Here is a 15,945-nt window from a genome sequence, read left to right as displayed (position 1 = left end):
GTTTGCAGCTAAACCACAACAATGGAGCCAACAGAGTTTATTGTTATATTTATTTAGTGTATGACAATGTTAAATTAGCCAGGAGACTAGAGAGTTAATGCAAAGTAGTTGTGTAGTTATTGCTGGTTGCTAGTCCATTCAGTTCATGCTCATGCTATCTAGAATGCACCACAGGCAGTGAACTAGCTCCACACTCATAAGGCTTGACAGCATTCTGAAACATCATCCTGGGATTTTTACCACCACCAATGTTATCTTGCATTTGAGCATCACATTTGGGCAGATCCAGCACCAGTTAAATTCATACTGCTGCTCAAGGCACCACCCCACCCCCACTGAAGTGGTACCTATTTCTCTACTTGTATGTAACATGCTTTTGAACTGCTAGGTTGGAAGAGGCTGAGACAAGTGATGGAGCTCATTTTGTCACACAGTGCTATGACTCAAATCACCGGAGTACAAACTTTTCCAGTGTCATTTAGCTACTGAGCACTTCTTTGATTGCTATACCATTTCTTTGATTGCTGTAAATTTATCACCAAGCTGTCTTTACATCATTGAGAAAGAATAAAAACAACTCCATGAAAATGTATATTTTATATGAGTAAAGCATCAAAACTTGTTCATATGTGGCAATTTTTAGAAGAATCTTAATCCCTTTAGTAGATGCTCTACCACAAAGTGGTTCAAGTTCTACTCATGTGATATAATTTAGTTTGTGTGTCATTTGTGTAACAATTAATACCAAGCTTTTTGAAGCGCTTGTCTGGATGTGTGAAAGATCTGCCCGCCTTGTCCAAGTAATGAGGTGAGGATCGTTTGAAAAATTAAAACCTCAGGTACCTAGACAGAATTTTTTAAGATAAATTCCAACAGTTAGAACAGCAGTCCCTGGGAGGAGTAGTCACTGCTGGAGGTGGTTGATGGGGTAAGAAGACCTTATTCTCGTGCTTTCTCTATTTTAGTCCTGTTTTTTGTATAGTTTTAAAATTGTAATTTGTATAGTTTTAATATTTCAATTATTTTTCTATTTGCCTTTTTTATAATCTGTAAACTGCCTAGGGTTGCCTTATAGGGGAGATGACTAGCATAAAAAATTAATAAGTAAAGAAATAAACATTCTGTTTTTTCTTTGAAGACGTTTTGCTTCTCATCCAAGACACTTTTTCAGTCAGAGCTGAAGAAGCTTCTTGGGTGAGAAGCTATTTCCAAATATTAGAATTAGCTGAACGATTCCTGTTTACAACTTATGTTGATGCAAGCTAATTGATGTTATTTTGATAAAATTATTTTTTAAAAAAAAAAAAGATCAGGCATATATATATATATATATATATATATATATATATATATATATATTGCTTTCTAAATGAATGCTTTCTACGAAGTCTAATGGCTCTCGCTATGCTACATTGTCTTGTAAATCACACGGGAAGCTTAGAATGCAATTCAATCTTTGTCATCTCAGAAATGTCAGAGACAATGTCTTCATGTAGAGCAAAACAGGGCACTAAACATCTTTCTGCCATGTCTAGGTTAATTTTAATTTAATTTTATAAGTTAGAAGCTGTCTCTTATTCCACCAGGTTCTGGTGGCTTACAACTTTGAAAACAAGAAACAATAACATCAGGGAAAGGCTCTCTGAAACAATTAGGTCTTCAAGACCTTTTGAAGATCAACAAAAAGAAAACTAGTCTGATCTCCAAGGGAGGCTGTGTCAGCCCCACTATATAGAACATACCAATTAATCAACTCTGCAAAAAAGCAAGTAAAATCACTTTCATTAATATTGGCTATAGCAACAGAGTCTTGCAAACTTGACTGTATTTTACCCCCATCTCACCCCCTCTTTATATTCATGTGTATTAGGGGAGTGTCTGTCTAAGTTGTTTGCTCATGACTTCTACTTTTGGATTTAAGCCAGAATTTCCCCCTTTGTTGCTTTGGTAGCAGATTTACCCCATCTCTGTCAAGGTTATCTTTCTTACTAGTTGTGGCCCGAAGTTGCTGCTCCAGCAGAAAAGCAGCACAATTTCAGCTCAGCCCTTGAAAACTCCCCACATAGACTTGCAGCAGTTTCTCCTCATACATCTGATTGGTCTGTCTGAAACTGGCTCTTGCTTATGCAAATAAAAATGTTGCTGATAAAACCATACTCTTCTTACGAATTTTTAAAATTTTAACAGGAAGGTGCTTTTACTCAGGTGAATGAATGAAAGCATTTTAAGTTCATGATAGCATACATCTTTATCTTCTTCTTTTGTTCACTAACATTAACTATGATAAAAAAATAAAACACTTTATAGAGGCTTTTTGGAGTATTATTATGACAAAACATAAAGTGTATTTTTAACTATAATGATTATTTGACAAAAATAAAAATGGCTTTATGAATGAATTAAAAAATTGAAGGAAAGGAACACAACTTAGAACTAACCAGATTAGATAAGTAATTTTAATATTCTGTTGTAAAATTAAAATGTCACATTCCTCCTATAAATAGGAGATCAAAGTTTATTATGTTATGTACAATATTGTTCTGAAATGAAATTCCGCGGTTAGTATTATCTTATATGGACTCATTCTAGTATGATCTGTAGTACATCTCTGTTCTATAGACTGGGCTACTGAAAACTAACAAGAATATATTTTTACATCTGTGATGTCTTAGGTTAAAAATAAACAAATAACTAAACATAATTGATAGTAATTCAAAAAAGGAAATTCATTTACAAAATATTCTTATTATGAATGCATAAAAGAATAACAAATAGTGCAAATTATGTTTGTCAAGGAAAATAAGAAATTAAGAGCTGAAGTTTCTGAGGAAACAAGAATGGTAAAATAAATGTCTTTCCATCAACATATAGTGATTAAGACAATCACCTAAATATTAAATAGAAGGATAAAAAATATATATTAAACAGGAGAGAAAAAACTCCAACTATATGACTTCATTGAGCATTCTAGACAGAACTTTTCGCGTAGCTGGTAGACGTTTAATCAATGTCTGCATGAACCCTAAATATTAACAGATTTCAAAGGATTGCCTGAAACATCTCAGCTGTAGGCATGGATAAAAAAAAAACTCTTAAGACATCAGACTAATTGTTAATTATACAGAGAAATGCAGAGGATAATGTGTAGGAGAAATCAGCAATGTGTAAGTTTCCTTTTAAGGAAGAACTCTTCTAATTTTATTTCAACATTTCAATTAAAGAAATATCTTTACAAAATCCCTCAATGCAAAAAAAATAAAAATAATTTTAAAAATCAACCATAAAAACACCACACACACACACACACACACACACACACACACACACACACCTCTGACAACAGAGTATTAATGGATTATATTTTGAATGCTTTCCTTTGATGGATGAAGCAGTACATAAACAAGGTAGGAGGGAGGGAGGGAAGAAGGGAAGGAAGGAAAGAAGGATCTGATGAAAATGATTCACCATACCGTTATCTTCAATACTGGAGGATGACCATGAGGTAAAACCTGAAGAAATTAAATGTGCCGACAGAGAATATGTTATGTTGATATTTTCTTTAGATGATGGCACATTTTGTCTGATAATTGCACATAGAGACAAGGATTGCATGATAATCTAGAGACTGTTTGAAGGATGAGCTAAGTTAAAACCAAAGACCTGAAATAAGTCACAAACCAACAATAAAAACAATACATTACTAAGCTGCATCAGTAGCATTTATATTAGTAAAGAGAAGATACTTAATCTGGTATCTTAATATATGCTGTAAAGATGTCAGAGATTAAAGGCCATTATACAGAAGCTTTTTTCCATGTAAATATAAGGGCAACTCTAAATGTTTGTATATTTTGAAAAAAAAGTTCTTATTTTGTTTTGTTACACAGTGTAGAAAATGAAATACTAACAATCCAATTCATTTAGCAACCAAAGTAACATAGTTTATATTTATATACATACTACAAAGTTTATATTTTACAAGTAATATGGAATGAACAGCTATTATGTGTTTTTATAATGAGAAGTTGGAATTACATGCAAAGTTATGTATGCTAATGAAAGAAATTCAATGTTTTGTTTTATAGTTGCCATACAGAGCTACTCCGTGTTTTTAATATAGCATTACTGACTACTGTTCACTGAAAAGTACTTGCGCACTCTTGATGTTCAATGTTTACATATGTGTAGAACAGAACATTAAAAAAGAATGAAGATTTATGAAGATTTTAGAATGTAGGCGAGAAAGAAGTCATTGAAATTGCTAATAATTTACCTGTGTCTGCTGTATTGTACATATGAAGCAATCTATTTTATTTTCTGCAAATTAAGACACACTTGAAATAATTTTTAAACTGCAAAATGGAGGTAAGAAAATAAATCTATACTTTATTCATTTTGGATAAGTATGCAGTATAGATTCAGAAATACATCACTTTTATTACACATTTTGTGATTTTAAAAGTTTGCAAACTGCTAAAAAGATTATTTATAACCTAATTAAATACATCTGTCATATTAACAGTATCAGCCAGTCAGTTCTATATGGAGTATACAGATTAGATTTATAGGGGAACAAGTCCCGATACTGGTAATAGTTTATAAATATTTTCAATTAAAATAATAAATAAAAGTACATGGAGAAAAATACATGGAGATACAGATGACAACAATGTTCTCAGTGGAGCAAAGAGAATGCATATATTATACATGTGTTAAGTAGTTGTAAATTGGAGTTTTCTGTATTCCAGGCTTTCTTGGGTCATCAGAGGTCTGTATGTACTCTTAATTATTGCATAAAATCAGAACAAAAAGTTTCCTTGGAGTTTTATCACATAGCAAGTCACATTTATTTAAGAGCAACTTAGGAGTGATGTCTAATTGTGTTCAGAGGTGAGGTGAGATAATCTAAAGGTCTGTAATCTTCCTCCCCTGCTTTCCACAAATGTAGCAGCTCTAGTAATACATCTGAATTGAAAAAAGTTCCTCCAATCTTTGTGGTTATTTTGCAGAGACCAGAGAAGCAATTCAAATGCTGCATTCATTCATTCATTCATGGTGTGGTATGACCATGACAAAGAGATGTATTCCCTACCAGATCACATTGCCATTGCTTCAAGAAGAGTGTGTCCACTGTCTCAGACTGGGCAAAAGAATAATACTTATATGGTATATTATTTATATATCAAGAAGAAGAAGCAATCACCAAGAAAGCAAGCTTCCCAAGTCCAAATATTACACTGCTTAACTGAAGGAACTTGGACTTTGCCCACTCTGATCTCACTGGATGGACAGAAATATACGGAGACAGGTCATCTCTCAAGTAAATAGGCCTATGTGATGCAGGACTTTATAGATAATAGGTAGCACCATAAACTACATCCAGAAGTCAACTGGCAACTAGTGCACTTTGTGAAGAATTGGGGACACCTGCACATACTGCAATGTAAACTTTACTGTCCATTCTGGATTAGCTGAAGTTTCCAAGTGGTCTTCAAAGGCCACTTCATATAGAGTTTATTACAATAATGTAGTGAAGAGGTAACTAAAGCATGAAGGATTGCTTGAAGAGCCTCACAAGTCCAGGAATGGGCACAACTGCTGTGCAAGGTGAACTGCAGAAAAATACCTTGTGAGCACACTTGTCTATGTAGCTGTAAGTCCAAGAGGATCTCCCAATTGTACAATAGTCTCTCATGGGAAAGTGCAACTTCTTTAAATAATAAAGATGGAAAATCCCTTTGACATGGGGCTATGGTGAGGAAATAAAACAAACAAAGACAGATGGTTTTGTCAGAATGAAACCTGAATCTGCTCCTCTCCATCGAGACCCATATAAACTCTCAGCACAGAGTCAGGGCCTCTAACAATATCATTTAATTGTCTTGGGGTTGAGATGTATAATTAGGTATTATCAGCATATTGATTCCAGACTGGTGGATGACTGCACAGAACAGCTAAATATAGATTTAAGAAGAGAGAGAATCGTTGAGGCACACCAACAAGTGAAGGCCCCAGATATGACCTCTCATTCCTTGTCAACTTTTATTTATTTAATGCGTCAAAATGTCTTGCAATTATGAAGCACAAAATTTAAGTGTTCATAATAAATACTAGTAAATTAATATGAAACAGTAAGAATATCATTTTATATCATTAACTTCTTCAAGCCCTCTGAAATAATTTGATTTGGCCTAGTTTTTAGGAGGCTGTTACTGGCAGAACTAATCTAGGCATTCCAGAGGGTTGAGAGGGTAATGGAGAAAAAAGAGAAATAATATCTCTAGACCTCAGCCCTCTTCAGTTCCGGGAAATGACCCTTACTAGTAGCTTACCTCAGAATATCTCAGATAAGTTGAATTGGGTTGAAGGCAGTATCTAGGTACCAAACATAACAAGACTTTGTAAATTAAAACTAGTACTTGAATTGTACAGGGGAACCAACTGGCAAACAGTTTTTGGCCAGAAAATTATTGTGAAATGATCAGAATACTGCAAGCCTGCCAACAACACAAGCCTGCCAATAACACAAGTCACCACATTCTGAACCAATTTGTCATCTCAATAATCACTAAGGAGACATCCAGACAAAGAGAGGGATGCATAAATATCTCTGTATTAAATAACAAAGGAACACTATTAAAAACACTTCACACAAACCTGAATAAGCAGCAGGGATATTTGATCTGTTCAAAGATGTGGATGCTATATACCCAGTTCTATAACAGTTACAACAATACTTGAACCGGTTGTGGAAGTAAACTTTGCTTTCTCCTTCACAGTGGCTGGCCTGTCACTGCAGACCATGAATCACTGATATTCTTGGTCCGGCTTCTAGCTGTGAGAGCTAGGTGTAGGTTGTTGCTACAATAGCACCAATCAGAAGGTTGTCATTGGATTAATAGTAATAAAAAGTATTTAGTGTGAAGCTATCATCTTGCTGATGTAGTCTAAAAGAATAAATGCAAATAAATACTTGAAAAAAGACTTTGTAATGTAACCTGTAACTGCATTACAAAATCTAGAAATGGATGAAGTGCCATTTGGAATGAAAATTCAGCTGGAGGCCTGACCTTTACTGATCTTTATAAAATAGTGCACCAGAATAAATCTTGAAGTTCAGAATAATTTAAAAATTTTCCACACAGTATGGGGGAAAGAAGGGATACTTTTCTTTCTCTCGCATGTTTAAAAGCTAGTTTGAGAAGAGCTGAGTATAAAATAGCTTATGGTCTCTGAGGGAAATGTGTTTTTGTTTGTTTTGTTTTGATTTACCTTGGTGAATTTTATCTGTTAGATTCCTTTACTCTTTCAGACTACAAATAGGAAAATAGAATGCCAGGCTGTATATGCACACACATTTTATTTTCAATTTAAGATTGATATGGGGGGGGATTTCATGGAGGGAATGATAAAATAAATGGCTTTTTTTCTGAAAACAAAAATGTGACAGATAATGTACACTGAACCAACTAATAATATATTATAGAAATGTAAAAGTGAAACATGTTTTACTATTCTCCTTGTCCCCTCTTTAAACATTAAAAAATAAATTAGAATATTATTAGAGCAAATCAAGACACAGAGTATCCTGGAGAATATTAGAATAAATGTTTTTGGAAAATATAAATTAAAGTAATCATATTTAAATATTTGTTTTCTTGAGCTATACATTTTAGATGTGTGCTTACATCTACATGTGCCTCTCTTTTTTGCATCTATGTGGTGGTAGTTTGGGGCTAAACAATCTCGACTTCTTTGCCCTGTGGATTGCACCTTCCATTTAAATAAAATCAGAATACAATCATGTTTTCTTCATAGTTCAAAATCTCCATTTCTAAGAATTTAAGTATGAAGCCAAAGGATCCTCGTCCCTCTTGCAACTCTTTAATTTTTTTAATTTTTTTAATTTCTCAAGGAGTACTGTCATTTTAAGCACTTTTAAACAACCACCCAATTAATTTTAATTCAAATCACTAAAAATCCAACACCCAAAATTCCAAAAATCACCCAAAAATCCAAAACGGTTTCTTCTTGCTTCTTTTTTCCACTTTCCCTTTCCAGGGGCTCTGTTATCCTGTAACAAACTTTCGGTTACAATATATCCTTTGGAAGTCTTGTTAAAATTTCACAGTTAATTCTTTTTATTTCCAGGTGGGACTCTCTGTTGTTTCCAAGTTCCACCCTTTCTTTCTTCCTCCACTTTTCTCCTTTTGAAGGCTTTAGACTATCCAGAAAGTCTTTATTTTCCCTTTGACACTTTAATTTCAGCTTATTTGTGTCAAAGTAAATGAACACAAATTTCTTACTTAAATCTCTTCTTTTTAGCATTCAAGGTCAATTGCAACTGTCCATGTGAGAAAGAAAAAAAATCTTTTTTCCTTTTCCCTTTTTTTCTCCACCACTTTTAAAATTTTCTTTTAGGAATAACACTCTTAATAGTTTTAGTTCCAGGGTACCTTGCATAGATGTTATCTCTGCTTAGCAGGGTCTGTCAAGCTCTCCCCTTTGTCTTCTCTCCTGCTCACTCTTGTCCGGTCGGGTTCCTCTTTGAGGTGGCCATTTCTCACCACCACTGCAATCACCTTCAGGAAAGGGAGTAATGACCAGCCGAGGAGAAGAGATGCGGCTCCCCTTGACTCAGCTGGTGGTCTCTCCCCACTTTGCCACCTCTATGGGGTGGCTTCAGCCCCGAATCCAAAGGATCAGGGTGCTCCAGAGGCGACATGTATCGAAACTGTGGACGATCACGGATTTCAGTCCATCGCCGAAAAACCCCAAACCAGAAGAACTGTTTGTCTGCAAATATGCCTCCCCTCTTAAAGATTTGGCAAGAAGGGTAAGGGGGATTGTCACTGGGTGATGTTCTAGCACCCAAATTTTCAGAGTGCTGAGTAAGAACTAGGTAGAATTCCATATAGTTCTGCCTTGCAGAAATGCATGGGATTTTCTCCAATGCATACTAATTTTTTAGGTTTAATATATGAATCATATATAGTACTTATGGTAATGCAACAAGAGTTACAGCATCTGCTTTCCTAACTACATTTATTTTCTGGATTAGCTACTATATATGCAAAGAGATAAGGGGGAAAAAGAGCTCACAATCAGCTATAAGGGTTAGTCATACATCACTTGCTGGACTGTACTACTTTTTCTTGGACTCAGCAATATAGTTAATCATAAAAAATTCATTCATATTAAAACTGATTGTCTCCAACTCAATCAATTCTCTACTATAAATTGTTCCTGATGCCATACATAACTTATGCCTACTTGTTTTAGAGTTTCTTTAAAATTTCCCTGAAAGTTTTGTGAAGTTTTGATTGCTTTGTCATTGTGCTTACATTTAGGAAAATCTTTTGAAATAATACATGACTGATTGTAAATCAGACTGAATTCCTATGAGATAACACCATTACTTGAATTATTTCTTATGCCTCCCCATTGGCATTCACTTTTAACAATTTTGAAGACAGTTAAATACTATTGCCACTGTAGAATACATGATTCATAAAGATTTACAGAATGTTTAAGACGTTAGCACTCATGAAGATTTTTCAGTTTGTTGCTGCTTTGCATATTTTTTTACCATCATTAGTCTAATTTCAGTTGAAAACCACAAAGTTCTGTTTTATTTATTCTCAAGAGGCTACCTTGAAGACACTCTTGATTTCCAGCAGCTGCCTGGGTAACAACTTCCTGCAGGTTGTTTTGGGCAAGATTTCAAAAGTGGTTTGCCATTGCTTCCTTCCTAGGGCTGAGAATGTCACCCAGCTCTCCTCATATCTAAGACAGGACCAGGACTCATGGTTTTCTCATTTGTAGCCTAATGCCTGAAGTACTACACCAAATTAGCTCTTTATTTCTTGAATATTAATATTGTAAGATACAAACAAACAAACAGACATGCGCAGTTGCAAGCAAGATTATGTTAAAAATCTTATCTACTTGCTATGCAGTATGTTCCAAACACTCTCACTGCCACAGTCCCATAAAGCAGCAACTCATACTTCAGTTGCAGAAATGTCTCATAAAACTCTAATGTTGCATTATGCAGGAATAGTTATTGACAAGTATAATTGCTCACAGAAGTACAGTAGATGTAATGAGCTTTATAATTGACTTCTGAAATAGAATCCTGTAGCCAAGTGCTTGCATCATATAAAATATGGGTTAAAAATAAGCAGGGAGCAATGGACAATTTGCACTGACTTTTGTGAAATAGGAAACTTGCCATCATCATCATGCTTTTGTTATCCTGGAACATTGTTTCTTCCAGGATAATCTAGGCACTCCTGGGATGTTTTTTATATAAATTGTTCTTTTTTAAAAAAACAATGACTTTATTCTCATGTCTTCTGAGAAAATGACTTTCTATGCATATATCGATTCTTCAGTGTGGTTTTGACTTTCAGCCAAAATGCTTGCTATACTTACAGCTAATTATATGCTTAAGGAAGCTTGTACATGAGTAGAGTCAGCAGATATTATCCTATTTCAATTAGTATGTGTACAACTGAATGTTCATCCATGATTGTGTCAAACACTAATCACATTGCATGGCTAGAATGTAATGTCTCGAACTTTAAAGAATTGTTGAATCCTATATGTGAACAATTTATACAGAAATCAATATTGTATATAGATATTATTGTTATTATTATGGAGGATTCTTTTCTTGACATGTTATCAAAATGTTTTTGAAGAGTCTCAGAAGTCATACTGATCAAGCTGAGATAAAAATCATTCCAGAAGAACAAGTGGCTATGAGAGATGGCTACCCCAAAATTTTTGAAATCAAGGACAAATTGCTCATTTAATTTTTAATTTTTATTTATTGATTTGATCTGATTTGTCAATTGCTTACAAGATAATAGAAATAAGAATAAACATAAGTATCAATACTGGAAATAAATACGAATAATTGGGGACAACAGGACACGGACGGTAGGCACCACTGAGTGCTTATGCATGCCCCTCACAGACCTCTTAGGAATGGGGTGAGGTCAATAGTGGTTAGTTTGAGGGAAAAGGAGTGTGGGTTTGAGGATGTAACAACAGAACAGGTAGTGTGTTCCAGACATTGACCACTCTGTTGCTGAAGTCTACTTTCTGTAATCAAGTTTGGAGTGGTTTACATTGAGTTTATATCTATTGTGTGCTCTTGTATTGTTGCGGTTAAAGCTGAACAAGTCATTGACTGGTAGTACATTATAGCAGATAATTTTGTATATTTATCTATGATGAATTCTATGAATTTATATGATGCAAAATACTATAAAAGAACAAGTTATCTGGGGAAAGTATTCATTGTAAATTAAGAGTTCAAAAAATGTTACTATCCTTATTTTTAAGGAGCTTGATGATCAATATGTTACTGAGACACCCTAGAAGAAAACTGTATGAAAACATGGATATATAGGTTGTAGATCAGTTTTAAAGCATAAAAAAATTAGTACACAGTTAGTGCAATTATTGTCCTGTTGTGCAGATTCCCTCGATTTATAATCATTTTAAATAAAGATCAGAAATATAGGAATAGTTGAAATGAAATTGACTACCTAAAACTTATTTAGATTATCTTAAAACATTGAAATAGATTACCTTACAATGATTTACTCATGAAAAAATATACGTAGACTATGATTCCTCAGTCATCGTTCTATTGTATGTATACAGTCACTGTTATTAATACATACATATAGCCCTTTTGCACATATAATGTTTTATCTGATTGGGAATAGACTATAAAATAGAGATAATTGAATAGAAGAGGGGAATTCTAACTTGTGGTTATAATTCTGGCCCTCAAAGGTCAATGTTATATGAATCTTCCAATAGTTGAATCGAAAGAAAGATAAGGAAATGGTCCCTGAATAACAACTTTGCTACTCCTTATTGGTTGAGTTTGCCCATTTATTTGCTGAAACCATGATCTTTTGGAGATATCCAGGCTACTAAAGTGATATAAAAAGGCTGTGCTTCCAAAGTCTAATAAAGCAACACCCTGGAGGGGATTGGTTCAGCTCTTAACAAGTTTTAGTAAATCCTAGGGCTGCATTTCAGTGAAAGATCCTTGCTTAAGGACTACATGGTCCACTTTCAGGTTCTGATTTCAACTGATTCAAGAGATTTTTCTATGGAATTAGCAAAAAAAAAAAAAAACTAGTTAGATTGCCCCTTTCTGCCTTTTGTCTGAGTGATTTTAGTTACAGATAGAGATGAAAAGAAGGAAAGAAGCCCAAGCATAGCCCAAAAGAGAGAGAGGGAGTAAGGATAAAGGAAGAAATAGAGTTTCCTATATCATTTCATAAGAGATTTCTTCCTGAAGCAAATGCATTGTTAATCCTATTTTGAAAAAAAAAATGGGTGAGGGGAGATATAAGACAGACAGTTCTAACAAAAGAGAGCATAAAAGAGATAGAAAAAGGGGGAAAGACTGAGCAAGGTGACTATATTTTGTTTATCAGTTTTCCTCCTGCATTGAGCAAAAAAGTTGAATCCTGTTAATTAACCAGTGAGAAAGAAGAGCTGATGAACAATTTAAGACATATTGCTATTCTGATTAACAAAATGAATAATCCAAGACAAGTTCATGGATCTGACAGTAGTAGTTTATTCATATATGGTTTTACCAAAGCCCAGCAATCTGTGATATAAACGGACAGAGATGTCTGTCTGTACAGTCTTAATTTGGAAAGGCCAACCTTGGATTCTTTGAAATATTTTCCTTCCCTGTTGCTACTAGAATTGTTGTATCATTAAAGGTCCTCCACTTTTCTTCCAGTGAAGTCCTTTCCTCAACTAGTCCTGTCTACATAAGAGTCTCAGCTTAACTGAAAAGACAAACTATTCTATGCATTCAGCTCTTCTGGCTTCCTGGCTTGGCCATAATAGTGAGCAAACAGTGAGCTAAATTGGGGACATTTTAAGAAAAAGAGGGAGAAAATCATGTAATACATCAATGATATCGCCTGTGATTTGCTGCACTGGGTGGTTGGTGAAAGCCAGAACTAGATTGTCGGCCTTCCTGCTGTTTGTTTTAAGTTAGCTAGAGATTGTTGGGCATTTGCCTTTTCTTCCTCTGATGAAAAGTAATCCAGATAGACCGTGACTGTAGAATGCCCCTGATGTATAACTGCTGTATTAAACTGGGCATTGATAGACATATAAAAGAACTGACTGCAAAGTAAATGAAATTTGCTGCTTAAGTGCCCACAAGTGCCCGCAGGAGGAATGGTGAATTGCATACTTTTTATCTAATGCTTTTGGCATTACAGATCTGAAAATAATTTTGGTTGCCATCTCATAATGTACCCTTTCAAATTTCCTATGGCAATTGAGTCATAATACACAATTGAATGAGACACGTCCCTCTTCCTTTTAGAGTTCTGCTGTAGCATTTTGTTGCAATATCATACCTAAAGACAGAAATACCCTAAGCCTTTCTCTAATAATCTCTGTTAATAAAGATCCCTTCAGTTCCAACAGCCACTTGGTTCTTAGTCCATGGGGTACAACTTTGAGGCTTGCTTTCATATATTTGGCCTGCCTCTTCTCTAGCTGTTATTCCTCAGTTTGGGGTGTGTCATGTTGCTCTTCTAGTGACAAGGCAGAAAAAATATATCTTCTTCATGATAGGCATTTGATATATATAGTTTTAAACTTGTTCTAATAGCTCCACTTAATCTTCTTTCCTGAACTGGAAAGTTGAAGCCATTTATTCTCGCCCTTGTATAATGTATATTCTAAACCCTCTGCTACTATCTGCTGAATCCTTACCAAGCTGACAGTATTCACATAATAAATGGATATTCATAATCTGAATGAAAGTCAAAGCAATGTGAGTCACTAGGGGAAATTGTAACTGCCCTCAAGAGGAAGTCAGCAAGAATGGCTACTAGCTTTGAGATAATAATTGTTCTGCAGATGTATTTTGAAAGGCAATAGGCTCAGCTATAGGAATACTACAGTATTAAGTCTGGATCAGTATGAAATAATGAGAAGTGTGGTTCTGACAATTGGCTCATGCTTTGATCACCTAATGTCTAAACTGCCATGTCACACAACACATAATATACCTTTGAAAATAACTTGGGAGCTTTAGTTGGTTCAAAGCACAGTGGGCAGTCTGCTAACCAACAATAGAAGATGAGCTATGTAAAGCCCGAGCTATGATTGCTGTGCTGGTTACTAAGTTACTTCTGGATCCAATTCAAAACCATGGATATTGTATTTAAAGCTCTATATGGCTTGCCTCTTGGTACTTGCCAGGCCATCTCTACCATTAAGATTTGACTCACCCTATGCATTCTAGCATAGAGGTTTGCTAAGGATCCCAACCACCACTCAAAGTGTGAAGGGGCCTGCAATGCACACTTTTAATTGCTGCCCTCATACTTTGGAACATTTTGTGTTTTAAGCTTCTCCTAACCTCCTGGTCTTTAGAAAATGCTTAAAACTGTTCTGTAGACCGTTGAGTGCTAATAGTAGTAAGGCTGCCATAATTGTTATTAGTTAAGAAGTATCATCTCCCTTTTCTATTAAGCTCTTTATATTTGAATGATGTGTTTCTTGAAAACCACCTTGAGTCCATGAAATTGGGTGGTATATATACAATACCGTATAAATAAAAAAGTGGATATTTAGTCCAGCTGTAAATAAAATTGATACTGTTTTATTGGAAATGAAGCCATAATGATTTGGGCTTTAGGTTTCAACTAAAACTATCCGTCTTTAAAGACAGGAAATAGATATGCCTTTTTTGTGTCCCTTTAGTGAAAAGAAAGTAGGATGCAAGGAATATTGGCTTTTTTCATTTGTTTTCCTTGCTGCCAGCTCGACTTTCAGCACCAGTAAGTTTACATGCAAAAGCAGGTCATGAAATGAATGGATTAATTTTTGACAATGCAATTTGTTGGCAAAGGAGATTCACTGAGGTTTGGAATCACAGTAGAGAAAGCAGCAGAAAAACTTCCCTTCTGTGGTACCAGTTTAATGTACTACAGTTGCATTTTTATTAAGGTGCAAAATGAATAAAGCTGCTAGATAAAGTATGTCTTTACAGTAATATGTAATCTGGTATCCCCTATTAAAAATATGGTTGATGTAATTAGAAAAGGTAGATATACTAAGCCGCCCAATTTACGAAAGTTTATCTTGAGATGGAGTTCCAAAGATGCTTTTTCAAGAAGCAACTGGACCTTCTGTTTTTTTTCTTTACAGATGTTTTGCTTCTTGTCCAAGAAGCTTCTTCAGCTGAAGAAACTTCTTGGATGAAAATTGAAATGTCTTAAAAGAAAAACCAGGAAGTCTGGTTGCCTCTTGAAAAAGTACCTTTGGAACAACCATGGCTTGGATGATTGAGAAACTCCATAGACTTTGAAATGGAGTGAGAAGATGTGTCTCTTCCCTAATTTGTCTTTAAATCTCTTTGGCATAGTTGGCCTTATCTGAGCTTCAGGAAACATATTTATATTTATTCCTAATTTATTGAATCAAATAAAATATCAATGCTACTTAAAATTGAGGTTCTCTACCAAGTTCTATTGCCAAAGATAGGTAAAAAAATGATATTGTTAACTCTAAACAGGAACCAAATGCAGCATACGAAGTTGTGTCCTAGACAGCTATTCTAAATTGATCTAATGAGTAGCATGTAGCATCAGAACAAACATGAATTATGCTTTGGAAAGAATTCAGTATTCAACATTTTTTTTCCACTCAATTCTACTTTGCTAATACTTTTATCAGGTAGTGTCTTTCTCCCTATCTCAAATACATGAGATGACCAGGTATAAATCATAACCTGAAATGGACTTGATGTCAGATTTCTCCACTGAATGTCTCTTTTGTGCCGTTCAACTGTCGTAGCGATAGAGTCATTAGTTATAAATGACTTTTGAAATGTCAGATCAGCAAGCTGAAAATCTATTCTATCTTTCC

The 15,945-nt window shown here is 34.8% G+C and overlaps 1 protein-coding gene across 2 annotated transcripts in view; it reads left to right on the top strand.

The window, feature by feature from the left end:
• NELL1 (neural EGFL like 1) overlaps window positions 1-15,945 on the top strand; it is a 566,467-nt gene that overhangs the window by 378,652 nt on the left and 171,870 nt on the right. The gene's annotated exons all lie outside the window — the stretch shown is intronic.

This window comes from Pseudonaja textilis, chromosome 1, assembly GCF_049901715.1.
Source record: "Pseudonaja textilis isolate UNSWEBS1 chromosome 1, rPseTex1.2, whole genome shotgun sequence".
Lineage (NCBI taxonomy): Eukaryota > Metazoa > Chordata > Lepidosauria > Squamata > Elapidae > Pseudonaja > Pseudonaja textilis.
The sequence above is the reverse complement of the archived record's forward strand: the minus strand, read 5'-3'. Positions and strand labels throughout refer to the sequence as shown.